The sequence below is a fragment of the Ammospiza nelsoni genome, chromosome 6, assembly GCF_027579445.1.
Source record: "Ammospiza nelsoni isolate bAmmNel1 chromosome 6, bAmmNel1.pri, whole genome shotgun sequence".
NCBI classification, from domain to species: Eukaryota; Metazoa; Chordata; class Aves; order Passeriformes; family Passerellidae; genus Ammospiza; species Ammospiza nelsoni.
The window spans coordinates 5700698-5715656 of record NC_080638.1 but is presented as its reverse complement, the minus strand read 5'-3'; the positions used below and the strand labels follow the sequence as shown (position 1 = coordinate 5715656).

The window sequence follows — 14959 nt, the reverse complement described above, 5'->3', positions numbered from 1 at the left end:
TGTGAACATATTTGTCTATCATCATAAAATGTAAGCCAAATCAGTTTGTCTGTTTGTTCATCAATTCAGAAAAATGTGTTGAAATAAAATATTCATGGTACAAGCCTCTCAATTGGATTCCTGGATTGAGCATGCATGGCAGAAATAATCTAAAAACATTTTCGGATTTTTGTGTGTAAACATAGGTTTTATTTTTTAAATTATGGCATTTTTAAGGAGGAAGATTTCCTGTTCACTTGAATATTTCTGGATTGTATCCGACTTACTACAAATTCTTTTGATATTTATAAAAGTAAACTGGAAAGATGTCTAATTTCCCTGAAGCTAAAATCAACCACACAAACAGAGCAGGGGTGGGTGTTCTATCTTCTCCCACCCACTGCAGAGGCAGAAGAAAAACCCTCCTTTCCAAAATCTCCAGCCCACATGGATACAAACACTTGAGACTGCACTTCTAACAGCCAGACCATGCTCTGTTTTACAAATAAGCCACTTGTCCCATTCAAGCATCTATTAATTAAAGGCTCCAATATAGATTTTCCTTCAAAGAAAACCTTCACACATCTACTCCACTGGTGCTTACAGAATTCCAATTTAGATTTCAGGATCAAACAACAAAGCATTGTAAACTTTTTTCTTTAAAATCCAGTTCCCTTCCATTTATCCTCCTTTGATCAGGTTTTTTGAAACCAAATTTGAATTATTTCTTTTTATATGGTTGAGGGTTGTATATTTATTAATAAGATCAATGTGATTAAGATGATTAATAACCTCAAACAGTTCTCATCCCTGATAGAAGGGATGAAGAGCAAGGCAGAGATTGAGCAAGAGGCATTCTTAGTTTCCATGTGAGGCCTCAAGTTGGAGTTTAAATATTACTTAATCATTGAGCTATGCCCTGGAAAAAAATGCCTTTGTAGGCAACAGACTTCATTTAATAGGGTTTTTTCCCCTTTATATTTTTAGTTTTACTTTTTTCCCCTTATCTCACCCTATTTTCTGTAGAATGTTTTGTGAAAGACTTCAGCTCATACTAGTGTCTGAAGTAACCTTTAGTGTTTTCATAGCTTGAGCAATATTTCCATAAGGTGTTTTATGTCCATTGATACCCCATAAACAATGCTGGGTCCTGCTATTCTGTTAGAATAAATCAGCATAAGCTCCTTGCCTACAGAACTAAACTGGCTCACATTTGCTGTAAATTTGGCCAGCTCTTTATTTAGTGATATACAAATCTGAGTCCAACTGCTGAAACTTGGAGCTGCATAAAATGCAGTGACCATGAGAGGCTCCATACTTCTCAGAGTTGATATAGTTTACCTCTCCAAGTTTGAAGTCTGAAAGGATCCCAGTGAATTCAGTTAAAACGTAGCAAAAAGAAAAAATTTAAAAAAGCAAACTCCACATAACTTTCTGCCAAATGCTATACAAAACTTTGAGTTTAATTCAAGGTCAAGATAAAAATGAGATTCAAAGAATAAGCAGACTGGTAAAAGTCACTATCTCAGTTAAAGAAGAGAGGAAGGGAGACCAAAGCACACAGAAAGCATCCATGATAAAAGCAAGGGACCACCCAGGGAACAGAGCCCTTGGCATCACTCAGCCATGACCCACTACACCTGGAAATACACAGAACAAGGGATGGTGGCAGCTCTTCCCTGGGGATGATACCTGAGAAGAGTAACAGGGCAGAGCAGCCTGTGCTGCCCCACAGCAAAGGACTCAGCTCACAAAGAGCCACCAGAACACAGGAGATATCAGTCTTTCTGTATCAATGACAAGTGCTGCAACAAGCTAGTTTAGAGGAAAAGTCACCCACACAGAGCCCTGGATTCCCACAATCTGTCCAGAATAGCAAACACCTCAGTCTTGAGTGCCTCAGAGTAGCACTCAAGTGACTCAGTTTGTAACAGGCTCAGCCAAAGCCGCTTCTTGCCATTCGTGGTTTCATTCTCAGGATTTCAGCTCCTGTTGCTGTGAGGAGCCCTAGGCCAGGAACCAGCACTGAAACTCACACCTACAGAGAGACCAAGTGCAGAACTGATAAACTGGTGGGGTGGTGCCTGGATCCTGGTGTTCTGTGAGCCCAGAAGGACCAGCACCCCAGCTACTTCACATATCCCACCTGCCCTGTCTGCACTGCTAGCATTTGTCATATCACATGTGGTACCTTCACAGCAAACTTCTGCTCTGAGATAATGCTGAGCATTATCTCTCTCCTGAGTGAGAAACATAAGGTCCTTTGTGCTTTCATAATCTCTTCAGCAAGGCCAGAGTAAATCAAGGAGGAATTGGAGTCATATTTTTAGATTAGAATAAATACACCAGCTATGGTTCCCCTGGCCTGATCATGCACACAATACCCCCATACATCATATATGATGTAAATAAACAGCTGTAAATAAAGATTTGCACTTTGAGGGAGCTGTGCTTCAGACCTTGAAGCACTATGTTTCCCTGAGCTAGGCAGTGAGCACACAGTTGTGATCTAGCAGCACAATTTTTCAGGATCTGTGTGCATCAGGTCAGCAAATACAGAGGAGGAAGAAACCAGGATGTACTGCAAAGAGGGCAAGCAGAAAAACGAGTGAAAAACTAAAAGAAAGCTTTTGGGGAACAAATTTGCAGAAATGGAGATCATATGCACTTGAATGGAAAGGAACAAGTAAAACTTTGGAACTGTAAATGTGCTTCAAAAAAGCTCAGTTAATATATAATGCCATAGGATGTAAAGACGTGATTTAAGCAACTGTCCCAATGTTTCCTCTAGATTCCACTCCTCAATTCATATTTCTGCTGATGTAACCTCCCCTTAGCCACCAAAATTGTTTTACTGGACAATCTTCTCTTCATACTGATTTGATGGGTTAAATGCCATGAAGTTTCTACCTATTGCATACTATCTATAAGCTCATATATATGCACAGCATATTGGGTAACAACAATACATGAAAAGCCTACCACTTTGCATTACAGAAATAACTTTTCAGCTCATTCCTGAGTATGTCACTGATGGAACCATATACAGAGACTTTATTGCTTCACTCAGCTCAGTGATTTGTGTGAAAAATTCCCTAATATTTTTTTTTAAACTTTGTGTATTCTGAATAGCAGCTACTTATTGAAAAGATCCAAACTGACAAATGTTGACAAATCTGCCATCAATTTATAGAAAAAAAAGGACTATCTGCTTCTTCATTTTTTTTTCTCTAACTCTTAACACTGTTTAATCTCAGGCTTTTTTCAAGAGCTGATAATGATAGTGAACATACTTTGCTACGAAGTTCTCAGCTGCAATTTCTTCAAGGTTATTCACAGTGTTTTACTGAATCACCTTTCATATTAGTTGATTAGTGCAGTGTAAAAATTGATTCCTGACAGATCAGTTTCTAAAATGGTCTAGGAATGGTCTAATCAAAGGCAAGGAACCTTCTAGGGCAAGCTCCAATTAAAATCAAAACAATACAATCCTACCTCCATACTTAAATGAAATTACATTTCAGCTTCTCACAAAAGCATGAATTGAAATTACATTTCAGCTTATAAAAAAGAATTATTTGGCAGATCAGTTACTTACAGTGGTTTCATTCCTAAATATTGTGCCATTCTGTGTTCTGCTGTTACCAAACTATCAATAAAATCCTCATCTCTTGTAATTGAATTTAAAAACTCTGTCTAAATGTGATCTTTTTATACCTTGCTCTCAAGTGGACTGCAAATGAACTTACCTTAGAGCTCAGTTTGGGTTCAATCAAACCAAAACTTCAAGGACTGTATTTAAGCAGTACCATGATTTAAAAACTCATGGAAAAAGAGCAACAAAATCATCTCTGGCATTTGGAATTCTCCTAACACTAAGGCTTGCATATATGTACTGGCCTAAAAACTGCAGCATCATTTATTTGAACTTTAAAAATAAAAATCTGAGCTTTCTCATGAGAAAAGTTTGATTCAATGCATTTTCTCCTAGCATGAATGGCAGCTTGAAAATAGATGTTATTCAAAGAACACAGGATTACTGGAGCAAAACCAGTTCATTTCACTGAGTGGTTTGCAAGCTTAAGAGAACAGATAGATGAATTTTCTGCAGAATGTGGACCTCTTCCCCACAAAGAACTGCAACAAGAATGAAGCACTCAGTGAGCATCCCATTCAAGAGGACAAATGTGTCTAAGTAATTCTATGTCATCATGATCTGCAGGCCTCAACAAAACAGCACCAAAAAAAAAAATCTTGCCAACTCCAATGCAGATGCAACCTCATTCTTCCTTACCAACAATTCAACAGTGCAGAAGATTTTTTAAATAAGAAACAACCCACCTTTGAAATTCTAAAAAACAAATGAAGGGGAAAAGCTGCGCAAAACAACAAAAAGCAACATCCAACCACAGCAATAAAGTTTGTGGTTTTTTAAGGGGTATTCATTTCACAATTAATTTCTTCTCAACAAAAAGCTCCTTACCTCAGTCCAAAAACAGACAAGGAAAACTGCTTTCTCAAAACCTGCTACCCACTTTGTCACCTACTTGTTACTCCCTTTCTTTTCATGCTCGATTTGAGATTTTGTGCTGTACAAAGGAAGAGGATGTTTCTGGCAACAACCTATCCTCAAATTCTGCAGAGACTCAAACCCTTCTTGTCCTGTCATCGTAATGACAAAGCATCACAGCCTGATGCTGATGGGAAGAGAAAAATTCTGTCTACAGAAATATAACTGGCTGCACTATTTGCAAAGAAACTTAGTTAATGTGACAAAGTTTTGGCAGTGGGGGCTGCAGGAGTGACTTCTGTGAGAGGGCAGCAGGAGCTGTCCCACCTTGGGCAGAGCCAGGTCCAGTTGACTCCAAAATGCACAGCTGAATAAACAGAGCTTGGGCCCATTTTCCCAAGTTTTCTCCATGGTCTGTACATCTTGATACAATCTAGACACAAATAATTACCTTCTGCATCTCAGAAGAGGCAGTAGCATATTGAAATTCTAATTGTTCAGGGAAGTTCTTTTCCTGACTAAATCCTGGCAAGAGTCAGTGTGGTGTTGAGTGAAAAAGAAGTCTTTGGAGGTTCAAGTTGTTATCTCTGGAAAACTGTAGAAAGAAGAGTGGCATCAGTAAGAGTAGTGCAGATTTTCAAAGGAGAAAAAAGACCAGAGCCTAGCACAGTTTTACCAAAAAATATATACACACGCACATGTAACTTCTATCTCCTCACAAAATTGTTTATTTTCATTCTTTCCAGCAGCAGGAATCACAACGGTGAGCATCCTTCCTCCCACATTAGTGTGAAATCAGCTCTGAGGAGGCAGAGGCAGATGCAGCATTAAAAATGTGAACTCAAGTGCTGGCCCCAAGCTGTCCCTGGGTTGTGCTCTGAGGTCTCCCATAATTAGTGATGAAGCAGCTTTCAGATCTCTGGGAGCACATCTGCAGCAGAGCAGGTGGGGAAACCAGTCCCATCACTCCTCCCAGGTTTCATATTTACAGCAAAACTCTCCCTCTGCACTGACAAAAACAAACCCAGAAACCCAACACACACACACACCACCACCAAGAAATCCTTAAACACTGTACTCAGTTGGGAATCTCTGCTTTGTAAGTCTTTAAAAGCTCATTCATGCCATGAATTGAAATCAGAGTTGAGGCACTGGGGCTCCTGAATCCTCCATGCGTTTTGCATGAACACCCTTCCCACAAACAGTAACGTTAAAATGAAGACCAAACTAAGAAACCAAAGCTGAATTGGCAATGAATACAAAAGGTCTATTAATGTCATTACCAGGAGAATTTCCAAATCAAATAAAAATATGCCAGAAATCTCACAGGATTTTTGGGTGTAGTTGGTTGTTATCTTGTATGGTAGTTCAGGAATTTTACAAGTCCCCTTTTATTCCTGAAGAATTTAAGCTTACAATCTGCTGAAACAGTTCCATGGCTTCCAGGTACTGTAAACAACAAAGGCATCAGGCGTCCTAACTGGCATAGGAAACTACTGAAGAAGCTGTATCATATCTTAAAGTGCCAATTTTAATGAAAGCTTATCTCACCTCATCATCTTAATGACAGGTTGTATAATTCTATGTCAAACCCCTCAAAATGTTGCCTGGCACTGAAAACACATCTCAGCTATCACTACCTTCCACTTTTCAGGTAGTGATTTTTATTCTCATGTTTTTTATTTAGTCAAGACTCAGGCTTACATGATTTCCTTTTTATAAAATACAAGACTTTCAACCACCAGCAGATAGTTCCCTAGGCACATGTTCTGGAATAAAACATTTGTGTGATTGTTTTGATTTATTTCCTCTTGCCTCAGTCAGGTTTCAGGAATTGAGCTGCTTGTACTCCTACCCTGTAGGGATTAACTTAATGACTCGCTTTGTTCAATCTGTTTTGTGCATCCCAAAGTCAATGTGATGCAGTGAAAGCCAGATGGGGGTTGAGGAGAGGGGGAAAAGTCAATCATTTCACCAATAGCACACAAGCAGAGACTGTACAGAAACTGGTTGGACCATCTGAAAGCTATTTTATGCTTGTCCAGCCTCTGTCTTCTGAAAATAATCCCCCAGTTTCAGTCCCACTGTTCTGTCGCTGCACTTGCTCCTACTAGCATACAAATACACACATTACAAATAATTTTCATTGTATATCTATATTTTTCTAGAAAACATAATAATGCATCTTAAATTAATTCATCTCCTCCTCACCCCACTTGAGTGAAAAACTTCATTTTTCAGATCATTATTCACTTGATTACAGGTTGGAGCTGGGATATGGGTTTGTAGAGGCCCAGAGAAGCTGCCTTTATGCACAGGGTGGACTGTGGAGGTGCATCCTCACCATGAGCTGAGAAATGCTCCTGAGCTCCTCAGAATCACTGTGCCCAGAATTAACAGGTGTCCAAAGAGACCCTGGTTTTTAGACCATCAGCCTTGAAAACTTATTCCCACCACCCTTGTAGCTCCTGGAGAACAGCACAACCCAGCAGAGCACAAGTGCAGGAATGAGGCCAAGAAGTGGCCATGCACTGGAGGGGAGGATTAAGACCCCCAAAGCCTCTGACCCATTTCCAGAAAGACCTCAAAGAACAGACTGTGCATGAAAACTAATTTACACAGCAAGTGAAAAACCTGTCCACAAATATGTGCCAAGCCTGGGCATGGCCCCCAAGACCCTGGCCATCTCCTCAGCCACGCCAGCACAGCTGGATTGATGCTGAAATCAGGACTGACATCCCTTCAGCTGGAACCTGCACTGGTGATCTCTTTCTCTCTCTCTTCCTATTCTTCTCTCCATTTTCCTCTCTCTTCTTCTCTCTCCCCCTCCCGTTTAATACCTCTCTTCCTTTTTCTCTCTCCTTTTACCAATAACCCAGAACCCACTGCCATGTGCTTGCACAGGAGCTAGGGACTAATACACCAATTTCCTTGCCAAGGGTGTAATTTACCAATAAAAATCTCTGTTTGTGGCCCCTCTGATTTTTGTTGTTCCTTTCAATCATGAGCATTTCTGAATCCTACATGTTTCTTTCCCCTTAAGGGTGGGTGGTCATAGGGATTCAGGAGCTGTTAGCAAATGTATAAAGTGTGGCTAGGTGCTGTAAAGAATGGGAAAATTAGGTTTTCTGAGCTTCCCCAAACCTTGCTTTTTTATTCTAAGTATGTGTCAAGGTACTATGAGAATTGCTGCTCTCCTTACATCAGCCTGAGCTGGGGGAGGGAGGGAGTAATGTGGAAAGGCAAGAATAGTAGAGAAAAAATGAGATAAACTTCCAACAGTAAGCATCTCAAACAGCTGAATGTATCTAGAACTCACATGCAGAGCTGTAACTGTTCTTACGGTATTTCTGAGCCTTTAAAAGAAGGAGCAATAGCTCAGGTCCTAAGCCATTCTTAAGTATTAAGAATGTTTATTTCAGCTTTCTGCCTGAAGCAACTCAGAATTAATAGCACTTTTTGCTTGTGGCAATTTCTTTTTTATTTATTTTATTACTTTATGAGTAAATTTGTTCTTAATAATTTTCTCTGCAGGGAACGGGAAGACATTTATTTCCACAGGAAGCATTTCTCTTTCCTGGGGGTTTTAACAGTTAAAAAAAATACTGAAAGAAAAAAGAATGAAAAAAGTTTTAAAAGAAGGATATATAGGCTCCTCTCACTGTGAAATACCATCTTTTTTTTTTTTTTCCAAGTACTGAGAGTGAATTGGTTCTTTTAATTCCCAGGCATTTCAAGAACAGCATGAGACTTGCAAAGGCAAGAGAAAACAATACAGAATAAAAAAGTACTGATTAACTTGTGGTGGCTCATTGAGTCAGAATGTGGTTCCCTACTGAGCTGCCTCTAAAAATCTTAAATCATCCTTCCCTTCCCGAAGCCCAAAGAACAATTTGATCTCTAAAGGTAAAAAAGTTAATTTCTTCAATCCAAAGTCGAAGTTTTTTAAAGGTGAAGGACCTTGAAAAATTTCATTTTTAATTATAAAATCTAATTAAAATGTCCACCAATGTATTACCAGACATGAGTTTGGGGTTTTTCTTTTTCCTTTTTAAGACAATCAGATACAGCTATTTCTTACAAAATAGCCCCACAGGTTTATGCTAAGAAAACACATTCTTCTTGGTCCTACTTCATTGCTTTATTACTGGCTCCAGTTTTAATTGCCCAAATGAGAAGGGGTTACCATCCTTGAAGCATCACCACAGAGAAACAACATTCCCCACCAGCTGGCACCTCTCCTATGTTTTTCAGCAGCTATTGGTTTCTTTCACTAGAAGCTGGTAAACTTTCCACCCATTTCTCAAGACCTTTATTCCTTCCAAAAAGTAAGGTGTTACTACTTGAATTACTTTACTACCAGTATAATTATCAGGGATGGGATAACACACAACAGGGATGGACAAAGGACTCAGACACTTCCATTACTTTTTTCCCCCATGATTTTTTCCTTGTTTCTTGATAACGTGCTATGAATTTCTATTTGGAAACCACCAATACAGTCACCATATCAGTCTATTCAATAGGGGTTTTTCCATAGCTGTCTCAGCCTTTTCCCCAATTTTAGTCTTTCCTCACTACAAAGTTCCTTCTCTTTACCCTCTGTGGTTGTCTTGACTCTCTTTCAGGCATTTGAGCTTTGAGCAGTGTAATGCCAGCTCCTTCCCTATTTATCTGGTAGATGCAAGTGATCTGTCATTTTTTAACTTATACTTTTGTCAGTGCATCGCTTCAAACTCCCATTTGTTGTTCAAATCCTCTCTTTTTGTGCCCAGCTGATGTGTAAAAACACTCAGCTGATGTGTAAATTCCTTCCTAAGGTTTTAGTCACATCCCCTACAGGATGAATAAAGGGGAACGATGCCAGAAATACTAAATAAAAGTTTCTCTGGGCGCCTCCAGACTTTCCTGCAAGTTAGAGAGATTTTATAATGGATTTTTCTCTTTGCTTTGTACAGTTACAAACTTGAACAACCAAATCCTGCCTTTTCCATGCTGCAGCTCTCCCTTGCATGTCACACATCATCTCTTGGTGTGCACCCAGCCTTGCTTATCTCAGAGGGTTTACTCACACCATAAGGCTTCACAAACAGGGGCCCTGAAATCAGGCCCTAAAATAACATAACCCCAATTAGCCCAAATGCTGAAGAATGAAAGGAGGGTCTGAACTTAGCTGTCATCAGCCATATCAGGAGAGAGAAATGGCCAACTTTTGTCTTGGGAATACGAGATAAAGTACCAAAATATTAAATTAAACATTGTTGTGCTTTGGTAAATGTCAACAGCTACCTCAGTGGGAGAGTGACAGGCCTCTGGCAGATTAATTCAGTATAAAAGAGCAGATTCCAAAAAGACCCTGTTTTACTCTTTAAAAGGAAACATCAACTCAAGTCACAAAGGATGACAGACAAAAATGACATTAGGAACAGCCTTTTAAAAAGCCTGCCATCCCAGGAAATCAATAGGAAATAATTAACTAATAAATGATAGCCTCTGCTATCTTGGGATTTAGTGCTCTAATGAAAACCTTATTTCCTAATTTCATTAAAAACAATTAAGATATTTGGCACTTTGGGAAAACACCAAAGCCTCCAATATATATAAAAGAGTAACTTCCAATGCAAATATATCTCAAAACTAAGGATTATCTCAAAGAAAAAGGCATTAATAACACTTTATCCTTACTATTATCAAGACAGCCAGTTTGTGTTCTATGTTAGTGTCTGTACAAACACTATATATATACACAGAAAATAAAATATACATATATATGTGTCAGCAGTAGATTCATGAGTTGTTGCAATATACATTATCCAGGTCAAATATCTTCTGTACAAACAGCACAACACAAAACAATGCAGAATGATAAGTGAAAATTATATATCTAATTTACTTCACTACTTCAAATCAGAACTTACAGCTAATCCCTTTGAGATATTGAACCCACCATAGAACATCAGATTTCTAGACCTTGTTATCATCTTTCCACATTGTAAATCTACAGTGACATCCATAAATCTATAAAAGCTACTGAGCTTGAATCTAATAACCAAAAGCTACATAAGGAATTTCTACCTTGTCATTTTACTCTGTATTTACACAAAGACCTTAAAGGCTGGTATGTCTGAGCTCCCACTATGAACAAACTTGTGCAATCTATTACTGGGGTTAATGAAATAAAGACAGATTAGCTCAAAAATATTCTTTATATATCCCATTAGTAGCTATAATTGAGCCCTATGTATCACACACTTGTATAAAACAGCCCTGTTCTGATCATGTGCAGATTAAACTATACCAAAGCAAAGATGGTTTGAGACCCAATAAATAAAAGTATCATTTCTTCATCGCTAATTGTCAGTATTTCTGTACACATATTTACCCACCAAATTAAAGCAGCTAGAAAAATAAAATTGAAAAACAGTCAGTGTGCAGACTACAGGTCTGGGTGAACTGAAGAAGACCTTGCACAATCCAGATAATGAAATACCCTGGTTTACTGAAATAAAAAAAAACAAAAGTTGAGAAATCTGAATGCACTAACTAGAGGATCTCAATATATATATATTTGTTGACATATGACTACAGGGGTTCCATACAGCTGTTTCCTTATCACAAAAGTTCCATACCTTCTTGGTGTTTCTCATAGGCATCTCCTCAGAGCACTGCCACTTCCTTCTTCACAAAGCAGCCAAGCCACTCCAGTTCCCTTCTCAGCCAGCCACCCCACTCTTTTATAACACTCTTCTTCTCATTGGGTACAGCTGTGGCCTGTTAAAGTCAGGCCTGTTCCTAATCTTTGATAATTAGCCCAGCTGCAACTCCTTAGGGCTAAGATTACTTTCTACACCACCTTTATTTTCTTATATTGTATCCCCCTACAGATAGTAGTAGTATATATATAGTATAGCCGGGGCAAACGTCCAGCCTGGCTGGGAAAGGAGATCTTGGAGGAGCTTAGGAATAAAAAGAGGACATATCAGAGTTGGAAAAAGGGTCAGGTCTCCAAGGAAGTATTCAAGAGGGCTGCTAGAGTATGCAGGAAAAAAATTAGGGAGGCCAAAGCTCAGTTTGAACTCAGGATAGCGACTGTTGTTAAGGATAATAAAAAATGTTTTTATAAATATATTAATAGTAGGAAGAAAGGTAGGACCAGCCTTTGTTCCTTACTGGACAAAGGTGGGAAGTTAGTATTTGCAGACGAGGAGAAGGCAGAAGTGTTCAATGCCTATTTTGCCTCGGTTTTTAATGGGAAGATGACTTGCCCTCAAGACTCCCGTCCGTCTAGGCTGGTCGTTGGTTTTAGAGAACAGAATGGCCCCCACATTATCCAAGAGGAGGCTGTTATAGAACTATTGAAATCCTTGGATATTCATAAATCTATGGGACCAGATGGGATCCACCCTAGGGTAATGAGAGAGCTGGCAAATGAGATTGCAAAGCCACTCTCTATCATTTACCAACAGTCATGGATCACTGGTGAGGTTCCGGATGACTGGAAGCTGGCCAATGTGATACCCATTCACAAAAAGGGTGCAAAGGAAGATCCTGGCAATTATAGACCAGTCAGCCTGACCTCTATACCTGGCAAAATAATGGAACAGTTTATATTACGTGCCATCATGCAAAATTTGCAGGACAGCCAGGGTATCAGACCCAGCCAGCACGGATTTAGGAGGGGTAGATCATGTCTGACTAACCTGATCACCTTTTATGATCTGGTAACCCCGCTATATGGATGCAGGGAAGGCTGTAGATGTTGTTTTTCTGGATTTCAGCAAGGCCTTCGACACTGTTTCCCATAGCATACTCCTGGACAAACTCGCTGGCCGTGGTCTGGATAGGAATACCCTTTGCTGGGTTCAGAACTGGCTGGATGGCCGGGCCCAGAGAGTGGTGGTGAATGGTGTCACATCCAGCTGGCGACCAGTCACCAGTGGTGTCCCTCAGGGGTCTGTGTTGGGGCCAGTTTTGTTCAACATTTTTATTGACGATATGGATGAGGGCTTAGAGTCTTTTATTAGTAAATTCGCTGATGACACTAAATTGGGAAAGAGTGTAGATCTGCTAGAGGGGTGTAGGGCTCTCCAGAGAGATTTGGAAAGGTTAGATGCATGGGCAGAATCAAACGGGATGAACTTCAATAAGTCCAAGTGCCGAGTACTGCACTTCGGCCACAATAACCCCCTGTACCGATATAACCTGGGGACGGAATGGCTGGATAGTGCCCAGGTGGAAAGGGACCTGGGGGTGCTGGTGGACAGTCGATTAAATATGAGCCAGCAGTGTGCCCAGGTGGCCAAGAGGGCCAATGCCATCCTGGCCAGTATCAGAAATGGAGTGGCCAGCAGGAGCAGAGAGGTCATTCTTCCCCTGTAGTCGGCACTGGTGAGGCCTCACTTGGAGTATTGTATCCAGTTCTGGGCCCCTCACTTTAGGAGGGACATCGATTTACTTGAGCGTGTCCAGAGGAGGGCAACGAGACTAATAAGGGGCTTGGAACACAAGCCATACGAAGAGCGACTGAGGGAGCTGGGGTTGTTCAGCCTGGAGAAAAGGAGACTAAGGGGCGACCTCATCGCTCTCTACAACTTCCTGAAGGGTGGCTGTGGTGAGCTGGGGGTCGGTCTCTTTCTCCGGGCGATAACAGATAGAACAAGAGGACACAGTCTCAAGTTGCGTCAAGCGAGATGTAAGTTAGAATTAAGAAGCAAATATTTCACAGTAAGAGTGGTCAGATACTGGAATCATTTACCCAGTGAGGTGGTGGAGTCATCATCCCTTGAAGAATTCAAAAAAAGACTGGATGTGGCACTTGCTGCCATGATCTAGTTGAACAGTTAGAACATCGACTGGACTTGATGATCTTATAGGTCTCTTCCAGTCTTGAACTTCTGTGATTCTGTGATTCTGTGATAGTGTACGTATATATGTAGCACAAAATAAGGAACATTGATATATATAAGAAATGCATTACCTATGTGGAAATAATACACACAAGAAATACAAAACTATAGGAAGGTAATATACACTGTAGAGGCCCTAAGTACAAGCGGTTAATGTACACAGACCCTGTCCAGAGGCCCCACAAGCACAGCCCTGGGCTCCAGCATCTCCGTCAGTGGTTGCAGAGCAGCAGCTGCTGGAGCCCATGCAGCAGGTGAATGCACTCCTGCACAGCCTTCCCGTGGGCAGCGGGATCACTCGCCAGCTGCTGGAAGAGGTTGGGAGGCTCAGCCAGCCGCAAGTTTGAGGGCAAACTGATCTCCCCAGGAAGCCTCTCATTGCCTATGACAAAGTGGTGCAGTTGTTTTGCCTGCAGCGAGCAGAGCAGGTACTCCACAATGTCCATCATCCACCACGGGAAATCCCTGCTGTGCCAGCCTGCCAGGGGCATGGTGCTCAGCAGGTGCATCAGCACAGTCTTCAAGGTGTAGCTGGACAAAACTACAGCCAGCAGGCTGTGGCTGAGCAGCTGCAGGCACTTGCAGTGGCAGCTGTCCTGGGGGGCCCGCCTGGAAATGTGCCTGAAGAATTTGGCCTCTGCCACGGCACAAGTCTCAACCCACGTGGTGCTTGCCGTGCCTACTGCTGATGGCTGGCTGCCCACAAAGATGTCAGAGTCTCCTCTCTGCACCCCAAAGATCATCTCAGCCATGAGGCTTTCCTTCTCTTTGCTGAGCTGAACTGGACAGGAGTGCCTGGAGGGCAGCAGCGTTAAACGCCAGTGGCAGGACTGAGGCAACAGCATCCAGGCTAACCTCACAAAGCGACAGAACCACTGGGCAGTTTTTTCCACATCCAGATAGGAGCCGGTGCACAGGGTGTGCAGGAGGCTGGGCTCCTGTTCCCTTCTCGGCTCCTGCTCAGGGTAGTAGAGGAAACCCAGCATGTCCTCCCTCAGCTGCCCGCTGCTGCAGGTGCACAGCAGCTCCACACGCACCCAGAAGTTCCTCTGGGCCATGCCTGCAGTGTCCAGCTCCAGGTGGAAGGCATGTCCTGGAGGGGGACTCAGGGGTACAAGCACCTGGTCCACAACGTCTTCTGCATGGGGACTCCAGCCTTCAAAGGTACTGCCCACTCCAATGGCTTCTTGTGGCACTGGGTAGAAGCTGTGTGACAAGCCCTGTCCTAAGACGTCTGTCAGTCTGGCCATCACGTCACAAATCACCAAGCAGCCTTTGTCCAGCTCCACAACAGGCAACTGGATGTGCTCTGCTGAAAGGCCTCCATGGTTATTATTAACATTGTGGTCCTCGTCTCCTTCAGTTGCATTGTGTTTGTCTTCATCAGTTCCAGCAGCACTTCCACTCCCTTCTTTTCATTGTTCAAGTATTCCTTTGCATCACTGGAGCCTTGTTTTGCTTCGTTTCCACCATGGCCTTTTTCCTTTACATCAACACCACTGCCGCCTTCATTTCCATCCTTGTAGTCATCCCTGTTTCCATCCTTACATACATTCTATGTTTG

At 41.5% G+C, this 14959-nt stretch overlaps 1 long non-coding RNA gene across 1 annotated transcript in view; it reads right to left on the bottom strand.

Moving 5' to 3' along the window:
* LOC132074923 (uncharacterized) overlaps nucleotides 1-11185 on the bottom strand; it is a 33619-nt gene extending 22434 nt beyond the window's left edge. Inside the window, exon 1 of the long non-coding RNA XR_009418673.1 lies at nucleotides 11119-11185. This is a non-coding gene — a long non-coding RNA (uncharacterized LOC132074923). The remainder of the gene's footprint in view (nucleotides 1-11118) is intronic.
* Nucleotides 11186-14959: the final 3774 nt, after the last annotated feature.